This window comes from Pelodiscus sinensis, chromosome 1 (genome assembly GCF_049634645.1).
Source record: "Pelodiscus sinensis isolate JC-2024 chromosome 1, ASM4963464v1, whole genome shotgun sequence".
NCBI lineage: Eukaryota > Metazoa > Chordata > Testudines > Trionychidae > Pelodiscus > Pelodiscus sinensis.
Genome location: NC_134711.1, coordinates 187,246,210 through 187,267,970, shown reverse-complemented (window position 1 = coordinate 187,267,970; position 21,761 = coordinate 187,246,210). Strand labels below are relative to the sequence as shown.

The 21,761-nt window shown below is 45.5% G+C and overlaps 1 protein-coding gene and 1 long non-coding RNA gene across 7 annotated transcripts in view; one reads left to right on the top strand and one right to left on the bottom strand.

Moving 5' to 3' along the window:
• Positions 1-21,761, bottom strand: part of KCNJ15 (potassium inwardly rectifying channel subfamily J member 15) — a 95,547-nt gene that overhangs the window by 6,847 nt on the left and 66,939 nt on the right. Inside the window, exon 1 of one of the 6 annotated variants that reach the window (XM_075911956.1) lies at positions 5,154-5,193. The exons of the other annotated variants lie outside the window; for them this stretch is intronic. The gene's annotated coding sequence lies outside the window, so the exon portion shown is untranslated. Of the gene's footprint in view, positions 1-5,153; positions 5,194-21,761 lie in introns of those variants that run through there. 6 annotated transcript variants of the gene reach the window in all.
• On the top strand, positions 213-20,739 carry LOC142821151 (uncharacterized). Its single transcript, XR_012898101.1, has 3 exons — positions 213-680; positions 10,243-10,391; positions 17,347-20,739. It is a non-coding gene; the product is annotated as an uncharacterized LOC142821151 (long non-coding RNA).

The following is a 21,761-nucleotide window of genomic DNA, read 5'->3' as shown; positions in this document are numbered from 1 at the left end:
CTTTTGTGTCCTGGAATGGATCCCATCAGAGCCTGGTCTTTTTTTCTGACTTCCTGCATTCTCCCTGTTACATCATCTATTCCTGCACTATCTCAAATTCCTCTAGTATATTTCTTTCCTCTCACAGGAAATACATGATGGGTTTCTCTCCCTATAAAAATACTTCCTCTCTTTGGTGTCATCCTTGCTGCATGAATACTGGAACAGGGGCATTTCCATATTGTAGCAGAACAGCAGTCCATCTAATCCTGTACCTTGCCTATGAGAGTAGCCAGTGTCAGATACTTCAGGGGAATAAACCCTTTTATAGCCAGTGATGAAATAACCTGCACCTACGGTTATTTTTTTCCAAGTCCAAATTGTTAGAGATTGGCCTGCACCCTGAAGCTTGAAGGTTTTATCCCTTCCAAAGCTCTTGGCTTTTAAAATGTTTTCTAGCTTAACAAGATATTCTTGTTACTCAGATAAATATCTAATCTCTTTTTGAACCAGCTCACCCAGGGGTGGCCAAACCGCAGGTCTCGAGCCGCATGCAGGTTTTTGCTTAAAGAAATGCGGCTCTTGCTAGTTCTGTGCTGCATGCCCGGACTGCTCACAGCCAACCACTCTGCGCACGCACCCAGCGCCTGGAGGGAGAAGCGTGTGGTGTGGCGGCGGCTGTTCCAGGACCCAGGCATTGGGTTAGAGTGGGGGAAGGGATGGAGGTGCCTGATTCCAGGGAAGAGGAGGGGGATTGGCTTTGTGGGGTGGGGGTGGCTGGCTCTGGGGGAGGGCATTGGGTTTGAGCGGGGATCTGGGGGTGCCGGGCTCTGGGGGAGGTAAGAGGGATTGGGTTAGAGTGGAGGGCTGGGAGTGCCTGGCTCGGGGGGGGGGGGGAAGGGCATTGGGTTATAGCGGGAGGGGGAGTGAAGCACCTTAAACTCAAAGTCTTCATGGATGCAGAACAAGGCAGCCAACATAGATGTCATATTTAAATTCCAGGGCAAAAAAAAGAATCAGCATGTTCCTGGTTTACACTGTGTTTCTTTAAAGAAAATCTAAAGGCTATTGTTTGCCAGGCTGAAGCAACTATTCTAAGATATTGTTCTTGAACCTCTCAAATTTGCAGTCTGGGACAGACCTGAATTTTTAGAACTATAAAAAAGCCATAATCTTCATAAGTAAAAAAAATGAGGAAACTATACCAGAGATCAACAAGCTGGAGTGAAAAGGGCATTTCAAATTGTGCTAATTTACTTCTTAGTTCCGCTTCGTTTTAAAAAACTCACAGGACATAATAAGGCAGTAGTGTTAAATTTAAAATACAGGGTGGAATTTTTTTTTTTTTTTTAGTGTGAGAATATTATTGTATTTTTAAAGGGCTTTTTTTTTTTATTTGATGTTTATTCCTTGTTAAATTCTCTGAAGATCTATGGACTGGCCGTGATTTTTTTAATTGGCTAGAGACTTTTTTATCGATTTTTGTATGAAATGTCCTGTAATGTTATTTTTATCAGTACATTCTGTGTACTATTTCTATCTATCTATCCATATATAAAAATAAATATATAATACATGGCTCTATCCACAGCTATTTTGGCTTTTTGTCTCTAACTGGTTGCCCCCCTCTCTCCTCAAGCTAAACCCTTAGTCTCTATGATATCTCATGGCAATGAATTCCACAGGTTCGCTGTGATTTGTATGGATAAACATTTCCTTTTATCAGTTTTGTATTTGCTGCCTTTCAATGTCATTGAATGTCCTCTTGTTCTTGTAGAGATTAGAGGGCATGTCTACTCTAGGAAATTATTTCAAAATAACTTAATTTGAAATAACTCCTGAAATAACTATTTTGAAATAGCGTGTCCATAGTACAAGGAAGGCTCGAAATTAGTCCATGGCAGTCTCCCTTTGGTCATATCTACACTAGGAAATTATTTCAAAATAAGTTATTTTGAAATAATAACTCCCGAAATAACTATTTTGAAATAGTGTGTCGACAGTACAGGGAAGCTTCAAAATTAATCCAAGGAAGGCTCCATTAATGTGGACAAGCTACCATGACTTAGAGCCTTAGGAAGCACTTGGGAGCAATTACTCTGAATGACTCTAGGGAGCCGTTATTTTGAAATAGAAGCAGTGGAGCATCCACACCAATGCTATTTCAAAATAACTACTCTGAAATAAACATTATTCCTCAAAGAAAGCGGGAGTTACTATTTCAAAATAACTAGCCACTTATTTTGAAATAACGGGCTTGATAGTGCGGACACTCCACTTGTTATTTCAAAATAAAGGGAGTTATTTCGAAAAAACTCCTTAGTGTAGACCAGTGCAGAGAGAAAGACTGTACAGATGTTGCCAACAACCTTCTCTAAGGGTGTGTCCACACAGCAGGGCGTAACTTGAAATAAGCTACGCAAATTGAACTACGTCAATTGCGTAGCTTATTTTGAAATAGCTTATTTCAAAATTAGGAGAGTCTATGCAGCACTTATTTCAAAATAGAGCACTCTTCCTCCGACTTCCCTTACTTCTTGTACAATGAGGGTTACAGGAGTTGGAGTAAGAAGTCTTCCGGCTTGACAGTATTTCGACATTATTTCAAAATAACTGCTGTGTAGACACGGACTAAATTATTTTGAAATAATTTTGCTGTGTAGACATCGCTATTTCACATACTTTCCCCCTCTTAGTCAGTTCCTCTCTAAGGCTAGCAATTGCAATCTTTTCTTTCTTCATGTGAGTGATTTTCTGTGCCATTAATAGTTCTCCTCACTTATCTCTGAACTCCTCCTAATTCGGAAATGAAGTAACTAATACAGTAGCCCAAATGAGGGCAAGACATTGAGTTATATAAGGCCATAATAATATTATTGTTAATATTCTCCATCTTATTCCCTATGTATCTTTATATACAGGTACCTTAAAAGATTTCTGAACTGTAACTTCCTTACATCTGGAAGTTTTTAGTTCTGTCTAGATTCCCTGCCTGGTTTTTATTCTACTTCTTTTCAATTTTTTTCTTGAATCAACAAACATTCCTAAAAAAAATAAATTTACATTTTTCAAAGAAACAGAAATATTCCCAATAACAATAGAACATTTGCTAACTGTAAGGGATCAAACAAGTTGATTTATATTGAAGGGAAAACCATCTGGTTACTTAGCCAAAACTCCTAGTTAAACACAAAACCAAATCCCACCCCAACTCTAAAGACAGAGTGAATTGACAAATTAAAGAAACAGTAGCATAATAAAGGAAGGGAAGGAACAGTCTCAGATTTGTATTGTATTGCAATGGCCAAAAGTTAACTGCTCCAGATTTCTGGCTGGAACATTGGAACCAACAAAAGAGATATTCCCCACTAGACTGTGTACTGCTAAAGGATTGTAATGCACACAAGACCAAGAAAGCTTAGATTTATGTCCAAACCATTGACAATAAGTATTGTGATGTTAACATTGACTATAAGGGTCACCAGTGTTTTTTTTTTTTTGTTAAAAAAAAGGTGCCGGTACTCCAGGGGTAAAGTTGTTGAGCTCTGACTGGAGGTGCCAGTACTGCATCTGGAGGTGCTGGTACTGCATACCAGGTGGTACCATCACACAAAAAAAAAAAAGCATTGAGGGTCACATATCAAAGAGTTGAGACCTACTTGCATACACACAAAAATGTCCACTCCGTGCAATCAGTTTTACTTGTTCAGGATCTCCTTGGGCCTATACAAATTGATTAAACTAGTCCCAAAGCAGTATTTGATCAAATGGCCTCAAATGCCTCCTCTCTCAAAAATGCTTTGTGACTGGAGTCTCCCCCACTCTCCTCTTGGATATAAATGGATAAAATGTACATTGTTCTTTTAGTCACTGGAAGCAATCAGCATTAAAAAAAACATATTTTTTTTTCATTCTGAGATCTTTGGCAGATTGTACAAGGTCCAGTGGGTCATACAAGTATCTCAGAAATTCTCACTGCTTTGTCCCTCCCCACTATGCCTCTGGGCTACACAAGCGCTGGAGGGTGGCAGGATTTGCACTGTGACAGTGAACCCTCTAGAGAGTCTAGACCCTCCTCCATGTTCCAATACTTGCAATCAGAAAGGTGTCAGCTCCTGAAAAAGAGCTCTTTCCCTTCCCCAGGCAGGAGCAACCAGTAATAGAGCCTTCTGAGACCATGTACTCTTCTGACAACTATTACTTCTAGGCTCCAGGGTAGGCTCTTGGCTGAAGTAACAAGTTTTCTCTATAGCTGGGAGCAGGGAAGGACAGGTTGATAGTCCATCTGATCAACAGTGTCAATATATTTTTAAATAAATTGCTTTTTATTTGTGAAAGGCGTGGGCCATCGTGCCTATGAATATATCTACCTGTGGTTATTAGATCCATTCCTGAAGCTAGCCATTTAATAACCCTTCCATTTGCCACCTCCCGATCACTAGTTCTTATTTCTCCACAAGTTTTACTCTTCCTGACAGACATTTGGTCAATCAAGGAGAAGGTCAAACCAAAAAAGTCAAGGTGTTCCATTGTGTCCAGCAGAGATTCATATGGGAATCATGCTCTCTCCAAGGGCCTGCTCAGAATCCTTGCTGTTAATTTTATGTGGAAGGTGCACAAGTACTACAATGATGGGCAGAAGAATAAAAGAAGATAGGTAGATTGAAAATCATCCAAGTCAATGGAGATATTCTATTGTTTTCAATGCCTTTTGGATCAGAATCCCACAGTGGTTCGAGGAACTTAGACCCTGCAGTATGGAGAAACTTTCACTGCCCCTGCCCAAGCTCAGTAGAGAAACAGAGGAGTTTTGCTGTCCACAGCGCTGTCAGTCTGGAATCTTTCATGAGCACCATTTTTTAAACAAACTAAACCACGGCTAAAATTTGTTTTGCTGTTGTATAAAACAAGTTATAAAATGGTGCTGGAGCAGAGACAAACATTTATGCAAAGAATCACCAGAAATCTGTTATGTTCAAACTCTTTTATGAATGACTTCCACAGTAACAAAATATTCAGGACTTTAATGTGGCTCTTGATGGGATGTTATTTTTTCAAATTCCTTAAGTTCAAAACCTTTCATCTTTCGTCTTTATTAGCATAGCCAGGCATTCTGACTCTTAACTTCTGAGTGAGGCTTTCCCTTCCCCCAGTTCATGTGATGCAAGCCTTACCTGTCTCTTTAGGAGGGCAAGTCTAAACAGACACTAGTTCACTGTGGAGTCACACTTTCCATTCCTGAGACTTGGAGTGCTAGAATTAAACTGCAGGTTACAAAAAGCCATTATCAGCTGTCGATGTTTATCATAATAATACTTAGCACTTCTCCACTGTGTCACTTGCAGCTTTAAAGTGTCATGCAAACATTAATTAATCCTTATAACACTGCTGTGAAGCAGACAAACATTCCCAGCCCACTTTACCTAGGCAGGAAGAAGCACAGAGACCAATGTGTTATCCAAAGCTGCGTAACAGTAGCCAAGAGAGGATTAGAACTCTGGAGACCATTTTTTGTCTCTTAGACCCTGCAGTATGGCTGACTTTGGGGATGTGGACCTCAAGTCATCCAGGTTCATGGTTCTGGAACACCTCTTCTCTGGCATGAAGCTGGGAGTCCCCATGCTAATTATGGCTTGACTCTAGACTCCACAGCAAAGAGCCTAGAAACCTCGAGGTTCTCAAGATTTCTAGGACGCTGTGGAGCCATAACCTGGAAACCCTTTGTGGTTCTCAGGTAAATTCTGGCTGCGTCCTCCCTCTGTATATATCTCATACATGTACTGCATTTATTAACAACACCTTGTACTGAGATAAAGTAGAAATGAGGGCAGTATACCTTGTGGTAAGGCCGTGCTATTTCCCCCTTTTATGGATGGGGAAACTGAGGCAGAGATAGACAGGCTAAGTGATTTATTCAAATTCACACAGGGAGTCAATCTGTGACAGACCCCATGTCACCCAAGCCTGCACCCTTACCACAGGGCATTCATTCTTCTCCCCGAATCTTTGAAATCCATTCATAGAATCATAGAGTTGGAAGAGACCTCAGGAGGTCATCAAGTCCAACCCCCTGCCCATGGGCAGGACCAATCCCAACTAAATCAACCCAGCCAGGGCTTTGTCAAGCCAAGACTTAAAAACCTCTAGGGATGGAGACTCCACTACTTCCCTAGGTAACTCATTCCAGTGCTTCACCACCCTCCTAGGCTACATCTAGACTACATCCCTTTTTCGGATGAGGGATAAGGGATCTTTCAAAAAAGGCTTTATTTTTCAAAAGATAAGTGTCTAGACTGGTGCTTTTCTCCGACAAAGCTCCGTGCTAGAAAAAAGCAGCAGCCATTTTTATGCTAATGAAGCGCGGGAGATTTAAATCCCCGCTTCATTAGCAATTGTGATACGTCTAATTTACATCCCTTTTCTGAAAAAGGGATGTAGTCTAGATGTAGCCCTAGTGAAATAATTTTTCCTAATATCCAACCTAGATCTCTCCCACTGTAACTTGAGACCATTGCTCCTTGTTCTGCCATGTGTCACTATTGTGAACAGCCTCTCTCCATTTTCTTTGGAACCTTCCTTCAGAAAGTTGAAGGCTTCTATCAAATCCTCCAACACTCTTCTCTTTTGCAGACTAAACAAACCTAAATCCCTCACCCTCTCCTCATAGGTCATATGCTCCAGCCCCCTAATCATTTTGGTCGCCCTCCGCTGGACCCTCTCCAATGCATCCACATCCTTCCTGTAGTTGGGGCCCCAGAACTGGACACAGTACTCCAGATGTGACCTCACCAGAGCCGAATAAAGAGGAATAATGACATCTCTGGATCTGCTGGCAATGCTCCTCTTAATGCAACCTAATATGCCATTAGCCTTAGTCATATTCAGCTTCTCGTCCACTGTAATCACCAGGTCTTTTTCTGCAGAACTGCTACTTAGCCATTTGGTCCCCAGCCTGTAACAATGCTTGGGATTCTTCCTTCCCAACTGCAGGACTCTGCACTTGTCCTTGTTGAACCTCATCAGATTTCTTTTGGCCCAATCCTCCAATTGTCTAGGTCACTCTGGACCCTATCACTGCCCTCCAGCATATCTACATCTCCCCTTAGATTAGTGTCATCTGCAAACTTGCTGAGGGTGCAATCCATCCCCTCATCCAGGTCATTAATAAAAATTTTGAACAAAACTGGTCCTAGAACCGATCCTTGGGGCACTCCACTAGAAACCGACCGCCAACCTGACATCAAGCCATTGATCACTACCCACTGGGCCCGACCTTCTAGCCAGCTTTCTATCCATCTTACAGTCCATTTATCCAATCCATATCCCCTTAACTTGCTGGCAAGAATACTATAGGTTACTGTATCAAAAGCTTTGCTAAAGTCAAAGTATATCACATCCACTGACTTTCCCATATCCACATAGCCAGTTACCTCATCATAGAAGCTAATCAGATTGGTCAGGAATGACTTGCCTTTTATGAATCCATGCTGACTATTCCTGATCACTTTCTCCTCTTCCAAGTGCCTCAAAATGGATTCCTTGAGGATCCCCTCCATGATTTTTCTGGGCACTGAGGTAAGGCTGACTGGTCTACAGTTCCGTGATTGTCCTTCTTCCCTTTTTTAAAGATGAGCACTACATTGGCCTTTTTCCAATCATCTGGGATCTCTCCTGATCTCCATGACTTTTCAAAGATAATGGCCAAAGGCTCCTCAATTACATTTGCCAACTCCCTCAGTACCCTCGGATGCATTAAATCCAGACCCATGGATTTGTGTAAGTTTAGCTTTTCTAAATAGTTCCTAACTTGTTCTTTCCCCACCAAGGGCTGTCCACTTTCTTCCCATATTGCATCGCCTAGTGCATTTGTCTGGGAGCTGACCTTGTTCATGAAGACAGAGGCAAAGAAAGCATTGAGTACTTCAGCTAGTCGCAATTCCAATTGCACTTTCGCCTTCCTGATAACTCCCCTGCATTCTCAAGCTATATATTTATACCCCTCCCTAGTCAACTGTCCAGGTTTCCATTTCTTGTAAGTTTCCTTTTTGTGCTTAAATTCACCAAGGATTTCCCCGGTAAGCCAATCTGGTCTCCTATCATATTTGCTTCTCTTGCTGCGCATCGGGATGGTTTCTTCCTGTGCCTTCAATAAGTCTTCTTTAAAATACTTCCAGCTCTCCTGGACTCTTTTCCCCTTCATGTAAGCATCCCAGGGGATTCTGCCCATCAGTTCTCTGAGGGAGTCAAAGTCTGCTTTTCTGAAGTCCAGGATGTGTATTTTACTACTCTCATTTCTTCCTTTGGTCAGAATTCTGAAATTTACCATCTCATGATCACTGCTTCCCAGGTTATCACCCACTTCTACTTCCCTTATTGGTTCCTCCCTGTTTGTGAGCAGCAGGTCATGCTGTGCACGGCCCCTGGTCGGATCCTTCAGCACTTGTACCAAGCAGTTATCCCCAACGTTCTCCAAAAACTACCTGGATTATCTGTGTACTGCTGTATTGGTCTCCCAACAGATGTCAGGGTGATTAAAGTCCCCCACGAGAACCAGGGCCTGCGATCTGGAAGCTTCTTTTAGTTGTCTACAGAAAGCCTCATCTACCTCATCCACTGATCCGGCAGCCTGTAGCAGACACCAACCACAACATCAATGCTATTGTTTGCACCTCTAAACTTAATCCATAGACTCTCAACAGGCTTTTGTCCCTCTATATACTGGAGTTCTGAGCAATAATACTGCTCTCTTACATACAGTGCAACTTCTCCTTTTCTCCCCCGCCTGTTCTTCCTGAACAGTCTATACCCTTCCAGTCATGCGAGTCATGCCACCAAGTCTCTATTATCCCAATCAAATCATAGTTCTTGGACTGGGCCAGGGCCTCTAATTCTTCCTGTTTGTTACTGAGGCTTCTCGCATTAGTGTACAAACACCTCAGATAACCAGTTGTTGGTCCTACCTTCTCCATTCGAATCAGGGGTTCTGCTTTGTTGTTCGTTCCTCTTTGCATTTCTTCCCCATATCTGACTTTCCCACTCACCTCAGGGCTTTGGTTACCACCCCCCAACAAACCTAGTTTAAAGCCCTCCTCACTAGGTTTGCAAGCCTACTCGCAAAGATGCTCCTTCTTCTTTTGGTTAGGTGGATCCCATCTCTTCCTAACAATCCTTGTGCTCGGAACAGAGTTCCATGGTTGAAGAAACCAAAGCCTTCTCTCCAATACCACCTGCACAACCATGCATTTACTTCCTCTCGGTTCCAAACTGCTCGGAAGCCAATAGACAAGGCTGATAAAGATTGAGAAAATAAACTGAGGCACAGCACAGTAAAGGGACTTACCCAAAGTCCCACAGCAGGTCTTGGCAAAGCCAAAAAGAGATTCCAGGGCTCCTGGCCTTCAGATGAGTGTTCAATTCACTGACCAACAATGAATCTAAAATTAACTAGATTACACTCTTTTCACGTTTCTATTGAAGTCAATTATTTCAACCTAAACCAGTTTTCCCACTGCAGCCCTGTCACAGAGTAGAGAAAATATATTTTAACGTGTGCCGCTCTCTACTGGGAGCATAAATGTTAACAAAATTGACAACTCTATCACTCACAACAGTATTAACTTACTCAGAGTTTTTCCTAGTCAGGAGTTCAGCAAGTAGATAAGGAGGTAAACAAAAGCTTGCCTTAAGTCTCAGCTATACTTAGTGAAATGGAAGGTACAGTTACACCTACAGGTATCATTGTAAATGGACAGGATTCCTTCATTGTGAATAAATTAGGAATAATAAGCAACCCAGATAACTCAGAGAATTCATATTGGGATACAAGAGATTTTCTAGGTCCTTGGTTCAATAGTGGCCCACAGACCACATACAGGTGTCTTACCACCTATTTGGTTTTCTAGAAATTATATAAGCAATGAGAAGTCCTGTGGCACCTTATAGACTAACAGATGTTTTTGAGCATAAGCTTTCATGGGCAAAGACCCACTTCGTCAGATGCATGGAAAGTGGGTCTTTGCCCACGAAAGCTTATGCTCAAAAACATCTGTTAGTCTATAAGGTACCACAGGACTCCTCGTCACTTTTGCAGATCCAGACTAACACGGCTACCCCTCTCATACTAGAAACTATATACAACCACAACATAGCTGGGGTAAATTGGGGCAGCTCCATTTACCTCAATAGAACTTGGACAGTTTATAACAGCTGAGCATCTGTCTGATATAATGTGTTAAGTTCCCAGAAAATTATCTTTCATTGCAGGATTTTGTGCATGGAAGCAGGCCTGGCCAAAGAGTTTCCGGGTCCAGCGCGGCATGTTGTGGTTGGTTGCACCGCGTGACCGGGCAGTTCCCAGCCAGGGCAGCAAGTGAGCTGGGGCAGCGTGGGGCTCTGAAGAGGTGGGGCCCAAGGTAACCACCTTGCTTGCCTTCTCCTAAGGCCATGTGCCCTTTGTCACCGATTTCAGTTATTCCTTCTTTTTCTTTTTAACAGGCCAACCCTTCCTGCTGCTGTGTCTCTCATGCTAACTCCCCAGTGGTGGTTACTATATGACCCAGATAAGAACCCTCCATGGAAAATTCAATAAGGACACCAGGGCCTCCACAAAATTCCCTATCAGTTGATCAGGGCTTCCCCCCAACATTGGTTGGGAGGGTCATATAATCAAGGATTTTAGGGCCTCAGTGGAAATCAGGACCATGCATTGCTCTTGAAATTCTCCTTAAAGAGGGACACCACATTGTCCACTGGGCTTTACTGCAGGGTTAATTCATGCCTGAGTTTGCTCTCTGTGTGCTTCTGGGAAGGAGGTGAGAAAAGGAATGTGGGCTTAACCAGGCACAATCTGCCCCTTGGAACTAACACAGTAAATCGGTTACACATTGCCATGCTCTAGGAGAATTGTCTGTGCTTCCATATAGTGTTTCATTCATACATGTGGTGAACAGCTCTTTCTTCTGTGTAATCACGGTACACTATTTACTAAGTCATTTCCCTGCTACCGACACGTGCTCTATTACTGTCAGGTTGGGGGTTTGCTTTTAACTGGTCTCTGCACACTGTTGCTTTCATAGCAGAGGGCATGTGTGGCAGCAAGATGTGGCTCTCTGTGGAGGGTTTCAAAATTGTGATATGACAGATTTTATAACAACCACGCTAAATATGAAAATGGTATTTTGTTAGTAACTGGCTGACCTCCTTTAGTCAGCACCTAGGATGCTTAGAGTGTCACCTATACTGAACCAAGGGTGGGTGTAAGTAACAATGAGAGAAGTCCCCTTTACTCTCTAACTCCTCTGTTCTCTCTGTGTCTTTAAAAATTATTTTACATACTGTTATGATGAATATAGCTAACAAAGCTCTAAAAAGGGCTAAATAGAAAGTATATGAGGAAATACAAAAAATGCACCACCTTGGAAACATCATAATAAAATGTGATTATTCTGGTATGCAGTACGCACAGAATGCTTCGTAAGGAAAGAAAAGGAATACAAAGTCTTTTATTTAAAGGACAATATATTATTGGTCTTTGGTTTTGGTTAGCTCAGATCTCCTGAAGCTAGAATCTAATCTAGTGTGTGTGGGGGGGGGGGGGAAGACAGCATATTCTTTCCCAGAAATGGGAGAGATCCCATCACACTTGTGGAGTTTTTCATCTCCAAGAGCTAGGGGCCAGATTCACAGGCATGCTTCAGCGATTATGCAAAGTAGCAATAACTTTGGCATAGCCTGCTAATCAAACAAGATGTATGGCTGCTTTGCATGACCAGAAAACACCAGTGAATCTGGTCTTATGATTTTACAGCACTATAAAGTGTGTTTCCAAGGAAGGATGACTCCTCTTCTCCAGGTTTCATCTCAAAACTTGTTATAAGCTGGTTTTTGCAGGAAGTGCTTGTGCTATGCAGAAGAATTCCATTACCTGTGTGAACAAGTTTCTTCAGGGCAGATGAGAAGACAAAGCACACCCATCTCCCCACCCCCATCTAAGCCTATTGGCTTTTACAGCAAAGCTTTAATTTCACTCTGTTAAATACTAAGCAAGGTCTACACTACTTGTTTCGGTATAACCACCTTGCTCACCCCTGAGCTAGGTAGTAATAAAACATGCCCCCCCTTCCTCCTCCAACGACAGCCCAGAGGGATGGTGAATTTTTTACAGATGAGATTTTATAATCTTCAGCAACACACTAATGAAATAGTTTTAAAGCAAATTTTAAACTAAGGTGCTGTAGACAAGGGCTCTGTCTGCACTTAAAAGTTTAAAGCGCAGCTGCAGCAGCACTGCCACGGCAACATTTTAAACCCTTGTCTAGCGCTCTACATAAACCACCTCCATGAGGGCAGTAGCAAACAGTAGGGTTGCCATGTATCCAGTTTTGAACCGGACAGTCAAGTATTTGAGCTTTCTGTTTGGGAAACAAATTGAGAAAATATAAATGAGAAAATACAAATGTCCGGTATTTTCTAAATAAGATGTAATGTAGATTGTGATGTAATGTCAAGAGTATGGCAATTTACAGCGCTGTAATTTCTTGTGCTTGGTGGGGTGTTTATTTATACCCTTGCAGTGCTTTTTTTGTGATGGTACTGCTCAGTATGCTGTACCAGCAAATCCAGATGCAGTACCGGCACCTCCAGTCACAGTTCAGCAACTTTTCCCCTGGAGTATCAGCACCTCTTTTTTTTTTTCTTTTAAACAAAAAAAGCACTGAACCCCTGAGCCAGAAAGTTATAGTGCTGCATAGCACCAGTATAGACTTGGCCTACCACAGTAAAATCAGAAATTGACAACATATACCTGATGTTGGCAAATGCCTGTTAAATGGCTTCATTACCATTTTAATGGCTCTTTCACAGGTTCAGTGTTCTGCTACTAGGTCTGGCAGGCTTTTTCAGTTTTAAGTTAACTAGATCCCCTCCCAAAGAAGTGAAGCCACAGACCATGGATAGGAAGAGCATGTGGGTGGACTTTAAGATGCAATGATGCCCCACATTTTCAGATGCCCTACACTGCTGTCTATTCTGTCTGGGTAAGGATAGCCCTGGGCTAAAAATCCCAATTATAGCGGAATTTCGCTAATTTGCATGGGTGGCTAGAAAACACACTACAAAAGCCTAAGCTCTGGGTGAAATTTACTCTTGTATAGCTGGGCAGTAGAAAGTCTAGTGCCATAAGCTATAAAGGTGTAAATGGGAAGTAAATGGGGCTTTAGATTTCATGCTGGCTGGGCTTCTGCCCAGGCATGAGTTTCATTGGTTAATTAATAAAGAGCCATGATGTAAAAATAAAACTTTATCGTTTCAAAATAAAAAACTGGGACACTTACGTAGACATTATTTTTAGGGCTGCGACATAGCCATTCAAAAAATAAGAGTATATATTGGGTTAAAACCTGCCTGCACTGAAGTCAATGGCAAAATTCCCACCATCCTATGGGTGAAATCCTGACTCCTAATTTCGAAAATGTGTGCTGCTGTCATACTGCTAGCTTCGGCCACAGCAGTGACATATGCATGTTACTTGGAGTGGAGGATTTTCTTGCACCTACTGTGCGTTTTGAATGGGTTGATCGTGTGCTACCACATAAGCATGGTGAACCCTCACTCCGAGTCAAAGAACAGCTTCAACAATGACTTCGCTCACTTGAGTTTTCACTTCAAACTCCAAATGTTGCAAAGCACACAACCACTTGTTCTCATGGACTGTTTGTCTTAATAAACATGGCAAATTCCTCTCAGGCTTGAACAAACACTCTTTAGTTCTTAACCATACAAACACATGAACTGATGAAATGAAAAACTGGTATTGTCTGGGAAAATCAGGGTATGGGGTGGCATTACAGATGATGCATCACTAGATATACTTTGTTCATTCTGACCACCTCAAGTTACCTTTTACAATATGTAATAGCACTTCAGAGGATAGTACTCTCACAAATGACTGGCAGTGTATTTTGTAAAAGTAACTTTTGGGACAGCAGAAGGGTCTACACAGTCCTATTAATGTGCAGCACAGTAGAGCTTGCTTTAGAAATTACACCCCTGTAATGTGCATTATCCCACCATCTAAGTATGCCATCGGTAACATATCTACCAGTGCAACACAATTACTGTATCTTTGCCAAGTAGTGGATTGAGAACAAGCAGGTGCAAGTATGAGCAGGTTGGCCTATTAACCAAGTGGCCTATTAACCAAGTGTTCATTTGTGAGATATCGCTGGATCTAGGCTGGATTTGGAAACACCTGGGTTTGAAGGCACACTCATGCAGACGACATGCAGTTCATGTTCCCAAAGCAGCTCCTTTAACAGAATGGAGAACAAGGGCCTAAACCCAGATTTGTCAAAGATAGGGTATGTCTACACTAGCCCCCTAGTTCGAACTAGGGAGGCTAATGTAGGCATTTGAAATTGCAAATGAAGCCCAGGATTTAAATATCCCAGGTTTTATTTGCATGTTCCTGTCCAGTCGCCATTTTGAAATTCCACTAGCCTGAAGTAACTGCTACACACGGCAGAGAAATGGTAATTCGAACTAAGTCCTTAGTTCGAATTAACGGTTCACCTCATTCCAGGAGGAGTAACAGTTAATTCGAACTAAAGACTTAGTTCAAATTACCGTTTCACTGCCGCGTGTAGCAGTGGGCAGTTACTTCGGGCTAATGCAATTTCAAAATGGTGACCGGATTGGACCATGCAAATAAAGACCGCGATATTTAAATCCCGGGCTTCATTTGCAATTTCGAATGCCTACATTAGCCTCCCTAGTTCGAACTAGGGGGCTAGTGTAAACATACCCCCACTGAATTGCCCATTGATTTCAATGGGAGTTCCACATTTACACACCTTTGGGGATCTAGACCTAACACTTACCTCTGGCAGCAGCTGGTGGTACATATGCCACTGAGCCCTCACCATCACCATCACCATCGTTCAAGAGTGGGGAATATTTTTTGGGCCAGGAGCTGCTGACCCACAGAAAAATCAGGCAGGCAGGGGGCAGTGGGTCTGGAGTGCCAGCGTGGGCTCCCCAGTGATGGGGGGAGGAGCCCTGAGTGTTGGGTCCAGGCATGCTGGGGACCACATTTGGCCCCCAGGCCTTAGGTTCCGCACCCCTACCTTAGTGGATAATGGCTTAAAGCTATGGTTTGAACTTATAATGAGCACTAAAACAGTTCATATGAGCCATTAAAATGCTTGGGCAAAAGTAGAATCTTTCATCTGCCACTATGAAACTAATGGAATGATATTTAAAATACCAATGGCACTTTCAAATTATGGCAACAGTGCTTATTTTTCGTACCAACTGAGTGTATTATTTCAAGACAAATTTCTGCTTTCCTCACTGGTCCATGCATGTGGTCAATTTATGGTTTTAAAAGTTTTCTCTCACACACGCACACACACCCATATATATTTTCCACTGAAGTCTGTGCTTTTTCCTAGACCCACCCAAATTCCAGTACATAGTTGCCATGTGTGCCAAGTTTTCATATTCTCCATGCAGTGAATGGAAAAATGCCTTTCTCCTCACACTTCTGCACATTTCTGGGGAGAGGAAGGAAAGGCCTCCAGAGGAATTTGGTTATACCTGTTGTTCAGAGGACAAACATGAGAGGGTTAATGGGAACATTCTAGTGCTGTGGAAGTACGTTTATGGTGCTGGAATCCAACACTATTGGGTTGCGCTTTAAAGCTGTAAATACAGAGTGCTACAGAGATTAAAAAAATAATTATAAAGTGAAAGTAAGGTAAGGGACTAGATGGTGTGTCTCCCTGCTCTGTTTATGCAAAGTATTCCAGTAACACTCTTGAATGCACTGATGTTTTATAAGGGAGGTTAAAAAAACCCCCAGAGCTCAATGAGGAACAATATCGGGGAGCTTTATTAGGAAATGGTAGCTCGCAGCTGTAACCTCAAAAAGTCCCTTTAATCCAATATGGTGGGAGATTAGAGAGGGTTTGTGAAAGGTGCTGGACTGACAGCATTATGGTTCTCTCCTTATCCACAGTGAAGAGAGGAGGAAGGCTGCAGCATGGCAGGCTTCCCCCACACTGCCCCAACTGCTGCTCTCAGGGGAGCCATTTTTAGGGCCAAAGGGGGCCCCTGTATTCCTCTTAGAGCCCCGCTCTATTTCCAAAGCTAACTAGACCTCTTGTAGTGTTCTGAAGGGTCTGTTTCTGTTATCTTCGTTCTCACACTGTAGTAGCTTAGGGTATGTCTACACTACAAAGTTAATTCAAGTTAACACCCGTTAGTTCGAATTAACTTTAATAGGGGCTACACATTCAAACCGCTAGTTCGAATTTAAATCAAACTAGCGGAGTGCTTAATTCGAACTAGATAAACCTCATTCCACGAGGACTAATGCCTAGTTGGAATTAAGTAGTTCGAATTAAGGGCTGTGTAGCCACTTAATTCGAAATGGTTGGAGGCTAGCCCTTCCCAGCTTGCCCTGGTGGCCACTCTGGGCCAAACCAGGGAAACTCTTCTGCCCCCCTCCCAGCCCCGGAGCCCTTAAAGGGGCACGGTCTGGCTACAGTGCTTGTGCCAGTTGCAAGCCTGCCAGCACCCAGCCAGCAGACCCTGCACCTGGCACGGCATGAGCCAGCCACCCGCTGCCACCCAGCCCTCCGCATCTTCCCAGGACCAGGCTGGCGGCTCCCAGGAGCCTGCCCGGGGCTGCAAGAGGCAGGCACCCACCTGGTCTAGTGCGGAGATCGTGGACCTCCTCCAGGTTTGGGAGGAGGCCTCCAACGTCCACAATCTCTGCACCAGCCACAGGAACGCAGCCGTACAGCCGCATGGCTGACAGCCTGGCCGCCAGAGGCCACATGCAGATCTGGAAGCAGGTCCGCTGCAAGATTAAAGACCTGCGGCAGGTGTACTCCAGGGCCTCCCAGCCAGGGGCCGACGCAGAGGCATGCCCTCATTACGAGGCCCTGGACATCATCCTGGGGGCTCACGCAGTCCATGCCCCCAGTGTGGTGATTGACTCTGGGGCAGAGGGCCCCGTCCCTGACACAGAGGAGGAGGAGGAGGATGCCGAGAGCCAGGAGCCTGCAGGGAGCCTGCCCAGGACCCCTGAGGCACCCCACAGAGCACATCAGCTATGTCGTCCGAGGCCGGGGAGGGATCCACATGTGAGTGCCATCATGCTCCCCTTATGTGTATGGGGAGCATGAGGGGAGTGGGAGCCCAGGAACCGTGTGCCTGGGCCTTGCCCACCATGGAGCAGCAGCTGGGTGTCACGCAGGGGCCCTGGCCCATTCCCCACACGCCGACCTCGCCTTGCAGAGGGGGGCTGGGTTTCACTCACTGTGTCCCCAGGGAGAACTGACCACTGCTCTTGTTTCACCACAGCTGCAGCACCTGGGACTGCAGGGCGCACCACCCCATCTGCAAGAGCCACCTGCACCTGGGCCAGCAGGTGCACCAGGAACCTGGAGGACTGTCACCGGCCGCACCTGTGGCTACTGGAGCACCAGCTCCGCACCCAGGACCACTGGGTCTGGGAGGACCTGTGGCTGTGGCAACGGCGCTTGGAGGTGCTGGAGGAGCAGAGCCGTGCCCTCAGAGGTCACCTCCAGACCTTGGTGGACAGGTTCCTGCCTCCTCCTGCTCCAGCCCCTGCGGCCGCCCCAGCTCTCGCTCCTCCTCCCACCCCTGTTCCCCCTCCCACTTTCTCTGCACCCCCCGTCCCTCCTGCCCCACTCTCCACACCCACTCCCCCCGACGTCCCCGCACCTGCAGTGCTGTGAGACAGGAGAGCCAGCAGGGCCCCCCAACCCTGAGATTTCCCTTCCTCCCCCTTCCAGCACCCTCCTACCAGGTTTCCCCCTCCCCTCTCCCACCCTCATTCCTTCCTCCCCCCATCCCAGTTAAACAGAGAGTTTTCTGACAAAACAGGTGTGTTTATTTTACATTAGGAAGGGAGGTTAGGGAAGGGAAAGGGGAAAGAGGGGAGGGTGCAAGAAGGCCCCAGTGGGGCATGCAAGGGAGAGGTCAGTCCTCCTCCTCCACCAGGAAGCTCTCCCGCAGGGCTTCCCGGATCTGGACAGCCCCCCGCTGGGCCTCCTGGACGGCGGCAGTGCGGGGTTGCATGTACTGGCCAGCCATGTGCTCAGCCTCAGCCATCCAGGCTGGCAGGAAAGCCTCCCCCTTCCTTTCACATAAATTGTGCAGCACACAACATGCTGCCACCATGGAAGGGATATTGTGCTCGGCGAGGTTCAGGCGGGTGAGGAGGCATCTAAATCGGGCTTTCAGGCATCCGAAGGCCCCCTCGACCACAATGCGGGCCCTCGTGAGCCTGGCATTGAAGGCCTGCCTGGAGGGGTTGAGGTGCCCAGTGTACGTCTTCATCAGCCAGAGCTGTAGGGGGTAGGCCACATCCCCCACCAGGCACACGGGCATGTCCAGGTACCCGACCCTGATGTGGTGGGGAAGAAGGTCCCAGCGTGCAGCCTCTGGCACATGGAGGAGTTGTGGAACACCCTGGCGTCATGTGTCTTGCCAGACCAGCCCACATTAATGTCCGTGAACTAGCCCCAGCGATCAGACACGGCCTGCAGGATGGAGAAGTACCCCTTGCGGTTGATGTACTGGGAGGCCTGGTGTTCTGGGGCATGGATGGGGATGTGTATCCCGTCAATGGCCCCCCCCGCAGTTGGGGAAGATGAACCCCTAGATGACGGCGTCCGGGTCGGCGAGATGGACCACCCTGCGGAGCAGCACCCAGTTGATGGCCTTGACCACCTGCAGAGAGACACAGAAAACTGCGAATCACTGGGGCACCCGGGTGGCTGGGAGTGTTCGTTCCCTGGCACTGCCCCGTACCCCACTCCCAGAAGCAACCCCCGTTGTGATCCTGGCCACCACGGGGGACACGTAGTACAGCCGGGACAGACCGAACAATCCCATGCAGGGCACTTTCACCTCCTCCCCCGTTTTCCCTGGGGCAGCCCATCCCCTCCTTGCAGCTCCCTTCCCCCTGGGCCCAGTGGCCGGTGAGTTCCATACCTGCATGAGCACTCCTCCAACGATGGATTTCCCCATGCCGAACTGGTTCCCGACGGATCGGTAGCTGTCCAGCACGGAGAGCTTCCACAGGGTGATGGCCACACGCTTCTGGAGGGGGATGGCGGGCCTCATGCGAGTGTCCCATAGCCGCAGGGCAGTGGCAAGCCACTCGCAGGGCTCCGGGAAGGTGTCCTTCTTCATCCTAAAGTTCTGGGTCCACTGTTGGTCTCCTCAGCGCTCCAGGATGATGCGGTCCCACCAGTCGCTGCTGGTGTCTAGACACCAGATGCGGAAGACACACTGGTGTCCAGCTGCTGCTGTGGCTCCTCCACGACCCCCAGGGAGGCCAGAGGGAGAGGCAGGGAGCTGATGTGCACCAGATGGTGCCAGGTAGCCTCCAGCCATTGCTGGCAGGCTTGCAGCAGCAAGTCCAAAAACTGGAGCAGCATGCCCAGGGTGAGCTCTGGCTCCATGGTGCCAACTGCGGCGGTGTCCCCAATGGGAATCACCGACACAGGCAGGCAGAGAGGAAAACACTTTGCTGTCTGTCTGCGAGGTAGGCAAGCAAGCGGAAAAGCTGAGAACCGGCTGTCCAGGGGGGTCCCTTTAAGCACAAGCCTCAGATAGCCTCAGACAGCAGCCACACAAAGCAACTACTGACCTGATGCCCTGCCGGAACCGGTTTCAGCTGCCCTTAAATGCGACCCAGCGACCAATCAGTGGGGATGCGCTATTTCGAATTAGCAAAACGCTAATTCGAATTAGTTTTTGGGTCTAAATGCGTTATTTCGAATTAGCTTATTTCGAATGAACTAATTCGAAATAAGTTAGTTCGAATTAGCGCTATAGTGTAGACATACCCTTATTCCATATGTAGCCCCAGTAAAACCGGTATCCCAGCCCCGTGGTGAGGCCCTTAACACAGGCTCTGGGGGAGGAAATCTCTAACCCAAACCTTATGATTCCCAGGCTGGAATCTGCTGGAGGTCAGGGCCACCCACACAGAGCACCTGGGCAATGTGGCTTCCTTGGACTGGGCTACAGTGGCCATTAGCATCCATATGTGGACAAGATAATAGTCCCAGGTATCTTATTTTCCAAGTCAATGCCATGGAAATGGAAGGGACAATAGTGTGTCTCCCCTGGCTCAGTTTCCCACCACACTCTCTGCTCTCTCCTGCAGCAGAGACACTCCCCTCTCCAGACCCTCAGAGAGACCACCATGGAGTCCAGAAAGGGAAAGTGCTCTGTGGGTATGTGCAGAAAGGGAGAGGTACTGTGAGCCTCCCTTCGGCATGGGTCATCTCAGGAGCACAATCTAAGCCAGTGATGGGCAACAAAGACTATCAAATGGGCTGCATGAGTGACCATCCTTTGTGTCAGTGGGCTGCAGTGCTGGGCAGCCTCTGGCCCACAGCCCACTGGGGTTCTACCTGTGGCTCATACAACTGCTCTCTGCCCCATTCCCCCAGCACTTGTGGAGTGTCATAAATACACTGATGTGCACTGTGTCCTCACTCTTCCCCCTCCCTCTCAGAGCTTCAGGGAGGAAAACACAGCGGGTGCACAGCCCGCAGGTAGAACCCCAGTGGGTTGCATGTGTCCCCTGGGTCGCAGGTTGCCCACCACCAATCTAAGTCAATGGAACTATTTGCAGAGATCAAGGTAGCAGAATTCATGCAAAATCTCTTTATTAGAAGGAGAGGGAGAGATAACTTTGTGGTACTCCATCCTAATTATTATTTTTCTTCATTTTATGACTCCTTAGGAAACCCTTGGATAAGCTGTGCTATGCTGTCTTGCAACATGCTTGGAAGACTAATGGTACATTCCCAAGAAGATAAATACCAACCTGTTTTTCAAAGTCAGTATATGTATAACTGCACTGAAGGGAAGTTGTCATGCTTGTTTATTTACTCTCCATCTTATCTTTATGATCCAATCTCAGCTTAAAAGTTCAATGATCTTATGCACTAGGGAATGTGATCACTGAAGAATTAAACTGGACACTTCTTTAATGGTTTGTTGAGACCCAGGTTTCCTCTTTTTTCAAAGCTCCCCAAATTTATTTTTAAAACCCTACAAAATTCAACAACTTGAGTAATAATTTAAAATTCTTTTGGTCTTAACTTTTCCAAATGCCAAGAAGGCCAAAAGTTACTTTGATGTTTTCCAAGTCCTCTGCTTTAACAGAATAGCAAATATGACCCTTCCCCAAGTATCTTATAATGTCACTTCTAGATGTTTTGTTGACAAAGTAACTTACCAGGCTTTTAATGGCTTCATAACATTTGTATCACAAAAGAGAACAGGGCGACATTTAAATTTGAACGTGAGAGCTGGATGGATAGTGGGAGATTTTTTTTCTGCTGAAAATTTCAATGAAAACAAATGATAGCTTTTGAGATAAACATTGAAAACCAAACTATGCAGCCAAAAACCAAAAATATTTATAGTCAGAAATGTTAATGCATTTCATGGATTATAGTTTGAATGCCTCCATTTTATGATCTCCTTTATAGGCCAGTGTCACGTTACTGAAATTTAAGGGGATCAGACAGGTCACTGCTGTGCCCAAAGGGGAGGGGCTTGCCCCAAAATCTGTACAGAGAGAGCCATGTGAGATGTCAAATGAAAGCTTATGTTCTACTGATTTTATATATGTTATTCATGTACTTGTGTGATATCTGTATATGGAGTTATAAATATGTACTCTGTGCTTATGCTGGAAGAGACAGAGCAATAGGCCAGGAATG